The 14,629-nt window shown below is 47.2% G+C and overlaps 1 protein-coding gene across 1 annotated transcript in view; it reads left to right on the top strand.

Annotated features, from left to right (window-relative positions):
* Window positions 1–14,629, top strand: part of GAB2 (GRB2 associated binding protein 2) — a 147,320-nt gene that overhangs the window by 113,873 nt on the left and 18,818 nt on the right. The gene's annotated exons all lie outside the window — the stretch shown is intronic.

Raw genomic sequence — 14,629 nt, 5'->3', positions numbered from 1 at the left:
ATTAGAGAATGTAGCTAATAATAATAATAATAGATTTTATTTGTATCCCACCCTTGTGGAAGGAGGAGTGTTAAGGTATATAGTAGTGTAAGGTAAAGGTAAAGGGACCCCTGACCATTAGGTCCAGTCATGGCCGACTCTGGGATTGCGGCGCTCATCTCGCTTTATTGGCCAAGGGAGCCGGCGTACAGCTTCCGGGTCATGTGGCCAGCATGACTAAGCCGCTTCTGGTGAACCAGAGCAGCGCACGGAAACGCCGTTTACCTTCCCGCCAGAGCGGTACCTATTTATCTACTTGCACTTTGATGTGCTTTTGAACTGCTAGGTTGGCAGGAGCAGGGACCGAGCAACAGGAACTCACCCCGTCACAGGGATTCGTACCACCGATCTTCTGATCGGCAAGTCCTAGGCTCTGTGGTTTAACCCACAGCGCCACCCGCATCCCTCCATATAGAAGTGTACATACAGTTAATTTTAATATGTTATTATTGAAAATTATTGAATATGTATATTATTGAATATTGTATACCCAATGTATCAGCCGCCTGGAGGATTTCACTGTATGTGTTTTGGTGGTTGGTAAAAAATTATAGCTATAGAGAATAATAATAATATTTTTTTAAATGAAAAAAAATTGTACCCCGGCCAGAGCCGGGCTGAGGGCGGCTAACATCATAAAACTAACACAGTATACAAAGAACATAAGAACAGGCAATCAGTTAATTAAAATAGATCTTAAAATTAGTTCAGAGCAAATTAAAATCTGGACAGATGGCAGTCCACTGGTAAAATTGAGAGAGGTAAATACTTTGCAAAAATGTGTCTGTCGGGGGAAATGAAATGTAGGCATGCATCTAGAATGAGCAACCCACACTATAAAACGGTGATGAATTTCCATTAAAAAATCTTTTTATTTTTGGTGGAGAATTGAAATTAAGATTGCGGGGGGGATGAGAAATTGAGAGAAATCGAAATTGGCAAAGTCACCCATTCTAACTTTGGGGCGTAACATTGCATAAATCTTGGCTGGTCTTTATTCCACTCCTCTCTTAGGAAGTTCTTGCATGCCCCGAAAGGAGAAAACAGAGGATGGTGCCAAGAACTGGTCGTTTCTGCATCCGTATTCCAAGGAATCCTGGGGTTCTTTGGAGATCCTAAGAGGTTCCTTTGTGCTTTATTATAAGCTCCCCACCTCATTCAACTGCATAAGCAATTGGTGCGACTCCCCCTCCAGTCTGCTAGCACCCCCTATATGCACACCCCTAATCTTTTCCTAAGTGGAAGAAAGAAGGCAAACAGGAAATAGGGAAAGGAAATGAGGATGGTAACAGAAAAAGAAAACAATGAATAGCAGGGCTGTTTGTTGATCTTGTTTCAGCAGACTTAACAGGGCTACTGAAAAATGGCTGCAACAGAGGCTGGGGGTGAGAGGAAGGAAGAGGGGAAATTGCACAGAGAGAAAAGAAAAGGAAAAGATAGGAAGGAAGGAAATGAGAGATAAAGAAAGGGGAGAAAATGGAGGTGCCGTCAATAATATTTGAGAGTAAGGGAAGGCTCTGCTCTATTCTTTTGTGTAAGGTTATGAAGGCAGAAAGGAAAAGTTGTTGTTGTTTAGTCGTTTAGTCGTGTCCGACTCTTTGTGACCCCATGGACCAGAGCACGCCAGGCACTCCTGTCTTCCACTGCCTCCCGCAGTTTGGTCAAACTCATGCTGGTAGCTTCGAGAACACTGTCCAACCATCTCGTCCTCTGTCGTCCCCTTCTCTTCGTGCCCTCCATCTTTCCCAACATCACGGTCTTTTCCAGGGAGTCTTCTCTTCTCATGAGGTGGCCAAAGTATTGGAGCCTCAGCTTCAGGATCTGTCCTTCCAGTGAGCACTCAGGGCTGATTTCCTTAAGAATGGAGAGGTTTGATCTTCTTGCAGTCCATGGGCCTCTCAAGAGACTCCTCCAACACCGTAATTCAAAAGCATCGATTCTTTGGCGATCAGCCTTCTTTATGGTCCAGCACTCACTTCCATACATCAGCCTTCTTTGCTTTAGCAGTGTTATGGCTTTTTGTTTCTGTTGGTCCCAGTTGGTTTGTTATCATTATACTGGTTTCCAGTTTCTGTCCTTCCAGTGAGCACTCAGGACCGATTTCCTTAAGAATGGATAGGTGTTACCCACATTCTGTGAGCAAATCACACACGCAAAGCTATTGGAAGCGCAGCTAAACTGAGGAGAGATCATTGCTTTTCTCCAGCGACTTCCCATTGCAGGGCGAGTGTTGGCTTCCTGGCATGGATACGGTAGCAGAAGCTGGGGGAAGGATGTCTGTTTTCATAGAATCATAGAATCATAGAGTTGGAAGAGACCACAAGGGCCATCGAGTCCAACCCCCTGCCAAGCAGGAAACACCATCAGAGCACTCCTGACATATGGTTGTCAAGCCTCTGCTTAAAGACCTCCAAAGTAGGAGACTCCACCACACTCCTTGGCAGCAAATTCCACTGTCGAACAGCTCTTACTGTTTTCCCCATACAACAGGCTCCCCCCACCTGACACCCCCCCAGATGTCTTGGACTGCGACTCTCATCAGCCCAGCCGCCCGGAGGGCACCGGGTTGGGGAAGCCTGCCTTGCAGCTAAAGAGATAAACTGTGCTGTCATCTCCAGGAAACAAAACATTTGTACCTTAAGCGCAGGCTGACTACATTCGCAAGGTGTCTCCAGGCAGTTGCTCATGTTGACATGATTAAAATAGTGGAAAATATTTGCAGCGAGTCAGAGGCAAAACAACTTTGGAACAAATGGCCTGCTGATAACATGTGCGCACACACAGCATGCAGATTAAATGTCAAGTGGATTTGGTGACTCAGGTCTCTGTGCCCTTCAGGTTCCCCTTATAAGCTGGGCTGCTTTAGATTGCTGCTGCTTACGCCCGTTCTCTTTCCTTGCCTCACCAAAACTCTCATTTTTCTGGGCCCATTCACACAATACCGTTTCTTTATGAAGCTTAAGAACATGAGGATAGGATGGGAGCTGTAGTCAGTCCCAAAACATCCGGAGGGCCGAGTTGGGGGTGCCTGGGCTAGGTGACCCTCAGAGTCTCCTCCAACTCCACAATTCTGTGATGCTGTGAATGCTTCCCCACATCGTAACTCCTTGCGCATAGAAATCTAGCATACATATATCAAGGGGAAAGGATCCTGGGCACAATTGCTTTATACAGTGGTACCTCTGGTTGCGAACGAGATCTGTTCCAGAGCCCCGTTCGCAACATGAGCAGAACGCAACGCGCGGGCCGCGATTCAGCGCTTCTGTGCATGATATGATTTTGCGCATCTGCGCATGCGGCCAAACCCGGAAGTAACTCCTTCCGGTACTTCCGCGGGACGTATCCTGAAAGAACATAACATGAAGCAGACGTAACAAGAGGTATGACTGTAAAATGCAGGTAGCGTTTGTTTTTAAAAGAAAATGGCATTCCGACATTCCGCCCCTCGTCTCTGCAGTCTGTCACAGTGAAGTCAGTGAAGTCCCGAAGGAGCTGCTTCTGCTGATTGTGTGGCTTGGCTCCTTGTGAGGACCGTAAATTTTATTAAGTAAGGCAGGGGTGCTTTTTCAGCCAAGGCTATCTTCACCCAAACAGCCCTTTCTTATGCAAATTCTGCCCTTATCTTCGAGAAGGAATGCCACTGGTAGGGACGATTGTCATGCATGGTGAAGAGAAACAGCTTTAGCTGTGCGTATCAGGACCCGAGAACAGAGCAAACATGGGGGGGGCATGCTTTTCACGCTTTGCAGTACCAGCATTTCCAGTTCGCTCTGAAAATAATACATTAGGCTCCCATCGCAGGACCAAGGCATCATTCGCCAGACTCATGTCACGTTTTTAAATTGCAAATTGCTGAAAGGCATCTTGCAAGGGGTGCTGGGTTATTGTGCTGAAGGAAGCGGCATAAACGTGGCTTGCTTTTCATTTAAAAGGTGCAGGCCCAGTGCTTGTTAAGTGCACCATTAGGATCTCAGAGGGGAACAGAGGAACGGGTTTTTTAAGCAGGAGGCAAGGTTCATTGGTAGGGATGCGGGTGGCGCTGTGGGTTAAACCACAGAGCCCAGGACTTGCCAATCAGAAGGTCGGCGGTTCGAATCCCCGCGATGGGGTGAGATCCTGTTGCTCGGTCCCTGTTCCTGCCAACCTAGCAGTTCGAAAGCACGTCAAAGCGCAAGTAGATAAATAGGTACCGCTCCGGCGGGAAGGTAAACACCGTTTCCGTGCACTGCTCTGGTTCCCCAGAAGTGGCGTAGTCATGCTGGCCACATGACCCAGAAGCTGTACGCCGGCTCCCTCGCCCAATAAAGCGAGATGAGCGCCACAACCCCGGTCACAACTGGACCTAATGGTCAGGGGTCCCTTTACCTTTACCTTTAAGGTTCATTGGAATAACATCTGTATTGAATGCTGAAGGTTCCAGGTTGAAAACCTAATACCCTCTCCAGGCACGGCTGGGAAAACTCCTGCCTACTTTGTTGGCATCTGTCTGTCTCGAGAGACAGTGCTGTGCGCCTCCAGGAGATGAAGTTAAACTGCTGGAGAATCACAGAGCCTGCTGTGGCTGCGGAGACTGGTAACTCCTCATGCTGCCTCCTGTGTTGTTTTTGCTGCGTTTGCAGCACCAAAGTGGCCTCTCAGGGGTGCAAGCCTGGCCAGGGCATATGGAGATCTTGGGCTGTCAAGACGGCAAGACACACACCCTCCTCTCGGCCTTGCTGATGATCTCAAACAGAAAGCAGAGTAAAATGTTTGGCATCAGCTGGGATGAAGCAGCTGCAGGAAGGAGGCGTACAAGGCGCCATCCAACCGCCTTAGGGCCCCCACTCCAGATGTGTGGGGGGTTTATTCCCGAGCCTTTTCTTCTCCCGGAGATGTCCCACAAGGCAGTGGAGGTTTAGCATCAGAGTTTTCCTTCTCCTAGGTCAGGGGTCAGCAACCTAAGGCCCATGGGCCACAAGACCACATAACACCGGTCTTGAGAGACCTACACTGGCTCCCAGTACGTTTCCGAGCACAATTCAAAGTGTTGGTGCTGACCTTTAAAGCCCTAAACTGCCTCGGTCCAGTATACCTGAAGAGCGTCTCCACCCCCATCATTCATCCCAGACACTGGGGTCCAGTGCCAAGGGCCTTCCGGCGGTTCCCTCGCTGCGAGAAGCCAAGTTACAGTGAACCAGGCAGAGGGCCTTCTCAGTAGTGGCACCTGCCCTGTGGAACGCCCTCCCACTAGATGTCAAAGAGAAAAACAACTACCAGACTTTTAGAAGACATCTGAAGGCAGCCCTGTTTAGGGAAGATTTTAATGTTTAATAGACTGTTGTATTTTAATATTCTGTTGGAAGCCACCCAGAGTGGCTGGGGAAACCCAGCCAGATGGGTGGCATATAAATAGTAAATTTATTATTATTATTATTATTATTATTATTATTATTATTATTATTATTGAGAGCCAGTGTGGTGTAGCGGTTAAGAGCGGTAGTCTCGTAATCTGGTGAACCGGGTTCGCATCTCCGCTCCTCCACATGCAGCTGCTGGGTGACCTTGGGCAAGTCACACTTCTCTGAAGTCTCTCAGCCCCACTCACCTCACAGAGTGTTTGTTGTGGGGGAGGAAGGGAAAGGAGAATGTTAGCCGCTTTGAGACTCCTGAAGGGGAGTGAAAGGCGGGGTATCAAATCCAAACTCTTCTTCTTCTTCTTCTATTATTATTATTATTATTATTATTATTATTATTATTATTAGCGGCCCATGGGGGTCGTTTAACCAGCCTATGGACCCCTGCTGCCCGCTTGGTTGGCTCCCGTGTGCTGCGCTAAACCATAGAATCATGGAGTTGGAAGAGACCACAAGGGCCATCGAGTCCAACCCCCTGCCAAGCAGGAAACACCATCAGAGCACTCCTGACATATGGTTGTCAAGCCTCTGCTTAAAGACCTCCAAAGTAGGAGACTCCCCCACACTCCTTGGCAGCAAATTCCACTGTCAAACAGCTCTTACTGTCAGGAAGTTCTTCCTAATGTTTAGGTGGAATCTTCTTCCTTGTAGTTTGGATCCATTGCTCCGTGTCCGCTTCTCTGGAGCAGCAGAAAACAACCTTGCTCCCTCCTTTTATATCTTTGAACATGGCTATCATAACACCCCTTAACCTCCTCTTCTCCAGGCTAAACATGCCCAGCTCCCTTAGCCGTTCCTCATAAGGCATCGTTTCCAGGCCTTTGACCATTTTGGTTGCCCTCCTCTGGACACGTTCCAGTTTGCCAGTGTCCTTCTTGAACTGTGGTGCCCAGAACTGGACACAGTACTCCAGGTGAGGTCTGATCAGAGCAGAATACAGTGGCACGATTACTTCCCTTGATCTAGATGCTATACTCCTATTGATGCAGCCCAGAATTGCATTGGCTTTTTTACCTGCCGCGTCACAGAACAGAGTGGGGACCACCTTCCGCGATGCCGGCTGGCTTCCCATGGGCTGCAGGAAGCTCCTGCAGCCCATGGGAAGCTGCGCCCGCCTCCTCCGTGTTGGGAGGAGTGCCAGAAATAGCGTTTGCGCATGCATGCATGCGTGTGTGTGTGTGTGCGCGCACACACACACACGCACGTGCACTCCGGCCCACTGCGGCATCTGCGGGACTGTGAACTGGCCCAAGCCACAAAAACTTTGCTGACCCCCGTCCTCACCAGATCCTGCACCATACCCTGGAGAACTGCTGTCTTGGGAGACCACTGTGGAATGCACCTTAGGAAGTGAAGTGAAGTGACCGGTGCAGGAGAGACATGTTTTGTTGCAGCTGGGGCAGATGACGGTGTCTGTGCTGCTGCAGATTCACCATGGTGGCCATTCCTCCCCTGGTCACTGCTGTGGATGCACAACCTGCTGTCTTGTCTCCAGGCAGCGCGATCATCTGCAGGGAATTCCCGCCTGGCGGACTTGATGTTGCCAGCCTTCACATCACATTTGCAGACATCATGGAGGGCTCATATTTTTAATGATGGCTGTTTTAAACCTTCAAGGCCCCCTCTCTGAGCTTCCTTGCACCCAGAGACGGTGGAACAAAACACGACCGCGCCTCGGGCCTGTGTAACAGATAGAATTTCTTTCTCACATTAGAGTGGTTTGAGTACTGATCGCAGATAATCTCCAGCCTTGATTTACTCGGTGTCAGGAGAATCTCTTAATTCTCTGGCAGATCCTTTTCTTCCTCCCCTTTTAAGAGCCTGCTGGGGAAAGGAACACTTCGCAGTGTCAGTCTTAACAGAAATAGAAGAAAACCATTGTGCAGCAATAACATTTTCTTCATTCTGTTTGCTAGATTTCTGTGCGTGTGTTCTGCATCCACAGGAAGTTCAAGTAAATGTGGAATAAAACAAACTTCCAGGGCTTCACAGAACCCAACATTTCCTGTTGGAACTACTCTTGCAGTTTTTTTAAGGAAGAAAATAGCAACCTCCCAATATATCCCCCCCCCCAACACACACACACGCCGAAAAACACAAAATAGGGACAATGTTTTACCAGGAAGAGGTGCCGAAAATAGGGACTGAACCTGGTAAACAGATGGAACTGCGTCGCACAATTTTTATTTTCAGCATACGCCGTTCATTGGTTTTATTGTTCACGTTTGCAACTTGCTTTCAAAACCAGCACCAGCCACACTCGGGCATCTGTTGCGACCCACCAGAGGCAATGCCAAGCCTCACACCATCATCCCTGCCACCTTTAGGCTGCTTTCGCCCCCCCCTCCTTAGACTCCCAGATGCCATGCACTCTCCATGGGGCTACCTTTGAAGGTGACCCGGGAACTGCAACTACCCCAGAATGTGGCAGCTAGACTGGTGAATGGGAGCAGCCACCAAGACCACATAACACCAGTCCTGAGAGATCTGCATTGGCTCCCAGTATGTTTCCGAGCACGATTCAAAGTGTTGGTGCTGACCTTGAAAGCCCTAAACGGCCTCAGTCCAGTATATCTGAAGGAGCGTCTCCACCTGCATCGTTCAGCCCGGACACTGAGATCCAGCGCCGAGGGCCTTCTGGCGGTTCCCTCATTGCAAGAAGTGAGGTTACAGGGAACCAGGCAGAGGGCCTTCTCGGTGGTGGCGCCCTCCCTTCAGATGTGAAGGAAATAAGCAGCTATCTTATTTTTAAAGGACATCTGAAGGCAGTCCTGTTTAGGGAAGTTTTTAATATTTAATGCTGTATTGTTTTTAACACTCGACTGGGAGCCGCCCAGAATGGCTGGGGAAACTTGGCCAGATGGGCGGGGTATAAATAAATAAATAATAAAATAATAAAATAAATAATAATAATTAATTATTATTATTATTATGGGCACTTGGTTGTCTCCTCTCGCCAGAGAAAGAGAGCGTCTCACCCAGTGATGGTATATGCTGCTTCTGGATGGGACATCGATGGTGAGCATTGGTTTTTGGGGAGACTTCAGATGGCAGCTGCCTGGCACCGGTCAGAACTGAGCAACTTTTACTTTGCCGTGTTGGCAACACCGAAGGGACCACCCTGGGGCACAAGCCTGGGCAGCGTGTCTGGAGGCCCTGGGCTGTCCAGATGACAAGACACATACACACCCTTTGGCCTCGTTGACGTGGTCAAAGGAAAGCAGAGCAAGATGTTTGGCACCAGTTTGGCTGCAGGTGGAAGGAGGCGTGCAAGGCACCATCCAACCGCCTTAGGAACTCGGCGCTGGATTTGTGTAGGGTTAACTCCTTAGCTTTATATTCTCCCAAATATATCCTGCAAGGAAGAGGGTATGGATTGTTCCATTCCTGGAGCCCCCCTCACAAATGAGTATAGCTCAAATTTTTAATCATGTTTTTAGATGTGCTGTAAGCTGCCCAGAGTGTCTGGGGAAACCCAGCCAGATGGGCGGGGTATAAATAATAAAAGTATTATTATTATTAATTAGCCACAAGACAGCAGAGGTTTAGGATCAGAGTTTTTCTTCTCCTAGATGCCAATAGTATTCATTACAAATAATAATAAGATGTAAAACCCATATAGTCATACCTCATGTTACATGCGCTGCATGTCACATTCTTTCAGGTTGCGTCCCGCGGCAACCCGGAAGTACTGGAAAGGGTTACTTCCAAGTTTCACCGCTCGTGCATGCGCAGATGTGCAAAATGGTGTCATGCGCAGAAGCGGCAAATCGCAACCCACACATGCGCAGACGCGCTGCTGCAGGTTGCGCTCTTTTTATGTTGCAAACGGGCCTCTGGAACGGATCCCGTTCGCAACCAGAGGTACCACTGTATAGTTCAGTAGGAATTTAAAATATTCTTGTTTACCCAAGCATTTGATGTCTGGTAGATATCGACAGTGGCACCTCTTAAATTTAGTAACTGGGGGTATCTTATTTTTTAGATGGCTCTAAATGTTTTTAAATGGTGTTAATCGCTCGCAAATAAGTTTTGTTTCAGGTTTTCTCCTTTGGGCTCCCTCAGGAGGAAGGGCAGGATACAAATTTAATAAATCATAAAGTGGATGTAGAAGGGAGGGATATTGATTTGTTTTGCTTTTGTCTTTGTTTTATTACGCATTTTGTGTTTTCATTTCACATTTTTACGTTGTAAACCACCCTGTGATCTTCGGATGCAGGTCGTCAAACAAATTCAATAGAGAACAATACAGTGGTACCTCGGGTTACATACGCTTCAAGTTACATACGCTTCAGGTTACAGACTCCGCTAACCCAGAAATAGTACCTCGGGTTAAGAACTTTGCTTCAGGATGAGAACAGAAACCGTGCTCTGGTGGTGCGGCGGCAGCAGGAGGCCCTATTAGCTAAAGTAGTGCTTCAGGTTAAGAACAGTTTCAGGTTAAGAACGGACCTCCGGAACGAATTAAGTACTTAACCCGAGGTACCACTGTATGAGGAGAAATAAGCAGAAAAGTTGGTCTTCCTTAATCCAGGCCTGCACAGGGGGGAAATACTCATTGAGAACCCCTAGTGGAACGAATTAAGTACTTAACCCGAGGTATCACTGTATTAAAATAATAAACAAGCAAACAAAACATTTCACCTGTTTGCAAGTATTCCCCACGAGCCCCAGATCCTTCTCGCTCTCCAACAGCGACCAAAAGTAAAGCACATCCGCTGAATTTTCCGCCCCAGAGGACAAATGTTCCATCTCCTGACTTATTTCCCCTCCTTTTGCTTCTCTCTGCGCCACACCAAGTTCAAATGCAAGCAGCTCGCAGCTTCCTTGCCCCTTCCCCTTGCCTCTATTGATGGGGTTTCGTCTCCCGAAACGGTGGTGAGTGAGTTCTGAACCCGCTGCAATCGCTAATAGCACTTAGTGGCCGGGTCATTGTGGGGAGAAAAGCGAGGATACATTTTTGAAAATCAATGCCAGTGTCAATGGAATGGGCTCCCTTGGGGTGAGAAGCCTGCTTTTACTAGAGATTATGGAGTGTGGGTCTGTTTTGAGTGATGCCCGCTCATGTCTCTAGAATAGCGTGCGGCTGTTGAGTAATGGACCTATTTCTCCCACCTAAAATCTGCGCTTTAAAAAAAATTACTGCATTAGTGGCCCCTGCAATGAACCTTCGCCCCGATTCATTCGTCTTCCTCTCCCGCAACCCCACCAAAAAATATATTTCTCTCTGTTCCCCCTCCCACTTAGCTTGTTTAAACAGCATGCATCTTTTTATCTATTTTTGTTCAACGTTTTTAATTAGTAAATGATCACCAGTTCACTGATAACTTGGAGCATAAAAGTAGTTCCCCATTAACAATAAAAATTACTGCGCAGGACGCCACACGCTCGTTAAATACTTTGGGGGTGGGAGACTGATGTATTGGCATAATCCTCTTTTTTGTGATTTCCAATTTCCTTAACAAAGGAAAGAAAAATAATATTTAAGGTCGTTCCGCTGTTGTCTATCAAGGCATACCCAAACCAAATTACCAGCGGGTTCACGGGGACTATATATCCTATCATTCTTCCAGCTACTATTATTTCTTCGATCCAAAAAGTCTATATTTTAGGGTAAGTCCAAAAATTATGTGTGTATCATGGACGGAGCCAGGATTTATGGTGGCGATGACGGCACAGGCTTTATTGGGGGGCAGAACCGAGCTATATGCAACACGATTAGTCAGTTAAGTATTTTTATTTATTTACTTGATTTAGGGGGGCATCAGCCCCTGCCCCCCCAATTTGGCGACGTCCCTGGTGTGTACCTCTTTTTATTTGTATGTTTCAGGGTTCCCCCCTCCCCAGACCAGTTGAATGAAAAAAACTAGTTTGGCAGCCATACATTTAAAAGCCAGCTCTTGGCATTCTCTCACTTCCTTCCGTGACCAAGAAGCAAAACCCCAAAAACCGGACGGGTTTATTCATCCAGGAGCTGATTTAATTAATTCCCTTCCTCCTGCCTCCTTCCAAATTTCTCTTCCCTTTCTGAAACTCGTGTGCAGCAGCTGTGAAAATGGAGGATGCAGGCAGAATCCGAGACCAGGAAGAAGAGTTGGTGGAAGAAGATTGGAAAAAGTTTAAAGACAATTTACAGAAATATTGTAAAATTAATGAATGTTAGAATGATGTTGGATAGAAACTAAGTGGTATATAGCTGTAATGTTATAAGGGAATATGAGAAAATGGACGATTAATAGGTAAAAATCCAATGTTACAATATTTTAAGATTGAAGACCAGGATAAACAAAGAGGGGAGGGATTTGCTGAACTATCTGAACAGGAATACAGAAAAGGGAGGCGTGAGGAGGTCCGGGAAATAAGTAAATGAAAGATAAGTCATTGAAAGAGCGAATTGTTTTTAACTATTTTTATTTTGTATTTTTCTTTTTAATTTTGTAATATTTTGAAAATTTCAATAAATATCTTTTTTAAAAAAGAAAAGAAAATGGAGGATGCAGCACAAGGGATTGAATATAAAAGCTAAAGCTAAAGGGATCCCTGACCATTAGGTCCAGTCGGGGACGACTCTGGGGTTGCAGCGCTCATCTCGCTTTGTTGGCCGAAGGAGCTGGCGTACAGCTTCCGGGTCATGTGGCCAGCATGACTAAGCCGCTTCTGGAGAACCAGAGCAGTGCACGGAAACGCCGTTTACCTTCCCGCCGGAGCAGTACCTATTTATCTACTTGCACGTTGACGTGCTTTCAAACTGCTAGGTGGACAGGAGCAGGGACTGAGCAACGGGAGCTCACCCCGTCGCAGGGATTCGAACCGCCGACCTTCTGATTGGCAAGTCCTAGGCTCTGTGGTTTAACCCACAGCGCCACCCGTGTCCCTGGGATTGAATATAAAACTGCCCAAATCATAAGGGCACTAACCTGGTGCTCTCCAAATGTTTTGGACTTCAATTTCCATCAGCCCTAGCCAGACCCTTTCAGATTATTACTGCCCTTCATCCAAAGATCTCAGCGGTTCACAACATAACAATACAAAATGAGGACACAAAATGCATAACGACAAGCCAATAACCCCACCTCCTAAAAGCACATTTAAAAGGCCTTGGAACTTAAAGGTATGTAATGGAGGAACCAGGCGAGCCTCCCTGGGGAGAGCATTCCACAGACGGGGAGCCACCACCGAAAAGGCCCTGTTCTCGTGTTGCCACCCTCCGGACCTCACCTGGATGAGGGCCACAAAGAAGAACCTCAGATTATGATTCGCAGGGTAATATCAATAGCAAAATTAGGCAAATGTGACGACTTAAATTCCCATAGCGTTCTGTGCTGCCAGTAGCTCTCCTCTGCCCAAAGAATGGAATTTGAACATTGTGCCTGTAATCTATCCCTGTACTGAGCGAGGCAAAGAACTTTTCTCCTTACTATCATAATGACACCATTAAATGTTCAATATTGATCAGTGGTGCGCACAGGCACCAACCAATCAGTCAGAACCACGTACTCATCTTATTTTATTCTCTCTAAAATAGGAATTTGTGGTACGGCTAAAAGAAAACCCTGCAGACATGCCTATTTTTATCACTTGACAATGTATAGGAGACTGATGACTCACCTTGTTTAGGCAGAGGAGATGAGGAGCTTGTCGTCATCCCTCGGGTGTTAGGCTCCCCATCAGCCTCTTGCCAACATGGCCATTGGTAGCTAGGGATGGTGGGAACTGGAATCTAGATGCATGACTCAGTTGGATAGCTCAGTTGGCTAGAACATGGTGCTGATAATGCCAAGGTTGCAGGTTCAATCCCCGTATGGGACAGCTGCATATTCCTGAACTGCCGGGGGTTGAACTAGATGATCTTCATGGCCCCTTACAACTCTATGATTCTATTGTTCTACATCTGAAGAGCCACTCATTCTCTGTCCCTGATTACATATTTAATGCACATTGCTTCTTCCAAAGAATCATGGGAACTGCGGTTTGTTGGATGTTGGGCATTACAGTGGTGCCTCGCAAGACGAAAAGAATCCGTTCTGTGATTCTCTTCGTCTAGCGGTTTTTTCGTCTTGCAAAGCAAGCCCATTGACGAATTAGCGGATTAGCGCTATTAGCGGCTTTTATCGGCTTATTGGATCAGCTGATAAGCGGCTTAGCGGCTTAGAAAAAGGGGGGAAGGGGAAAAAACCCGCAGGAACTCGCAAGACATTCTCGTCTTGCGAAGCAAGCCCATAGGAGATTCGTTTTGCGAAGCACCTCCAAAACAGAAAACTCTTTCGTCTAGCAAGTTTTCCGTCTTGCGAGGCATTCATCTTGCGGGGCACCACTGTATAGCTCTGTTAAGTTCTACCTGACTTTAGAAGACATCTGAAGGCAGTTTAGGGAAGCTTTTAATATTTGATGAATTATTGTACAGTGGTACCTCGGGTTAAGAACTTAATTCATTCCAGAGGTCTGTTCTTAACCTGAAACTGTTCTTAACCTGAAGTACCACTTTAGCTAATGCGGCCTCCCGCTGCCACCGCGCTGCTGGCACGCGATTTCTGTTCTCATCCTGAAGCAAAGTTCTTAACCCAAGGTACTATTTCTGGGTTAGCAGAGTCTGTAACCTGAAGCGTCTGTAACCCGAGGTACCACTGTCCAGTCATACCTCGGGTTACAGATGCTTCAGGTTGCATTTTTTCGAGTTATGGACCCGCCAAAACCCGGAAGTACTGGAACGGGTTACTTCTGGGTTTCGGCGGTCGTGCATGCGCAGAAGCGCTAAATCGCGCTTTGCGCATGCACAGAAGCGCCGAATCGCAACTCGCACGTGCTCAGATGCCGCGTTGCAAATGTGCCTCCTGCACAGATCACATTCGCAACCCGAGCATCCACTGTATTTTAATATTTTGCTGGAATCCACCCAGAGTGGCTGGGGAAACCCAGCCAGATAGACAGAGTATAAATTATTATTATTATAAATTATGAGAGCCAGTGTGGCGTAGTGGTTAAGAGCGGTAGTCTCGTAATCTGGGGAACCGGGTTCGAGTCTCCGCTCCTCCACATGCAGCTGCTGGGTGACCTTGGGCCAGTCACACTTCTTTGAAGTCTCTCAGCCCCACTCACCTCACAGAGTGTTTGTTGTGGGGGAGGAAGGGAAAGGAGAATGTTAGCCGCTTTGAGACTCCTGAAGGGGAGTGAAAGGCGGGATATCAAATCCAAACTCT

The sequence above is a fragment of the Podarcis vaucheri genome (assembly GCF_965113315.1).
Source record: "Podarcis vaucheri genome assembly, chromosome: 4".
NCBI classification, from domain to species: domain Eukaryota; kingdom Metazoa; phylum Chordata; class Lepidosauria; order Squamata; family Lacertidae; genus Podarcis; species Podarcis vaucheri.
This window is presented reverse-complemented; position numbering and strand designations above follow the sequence as displayed.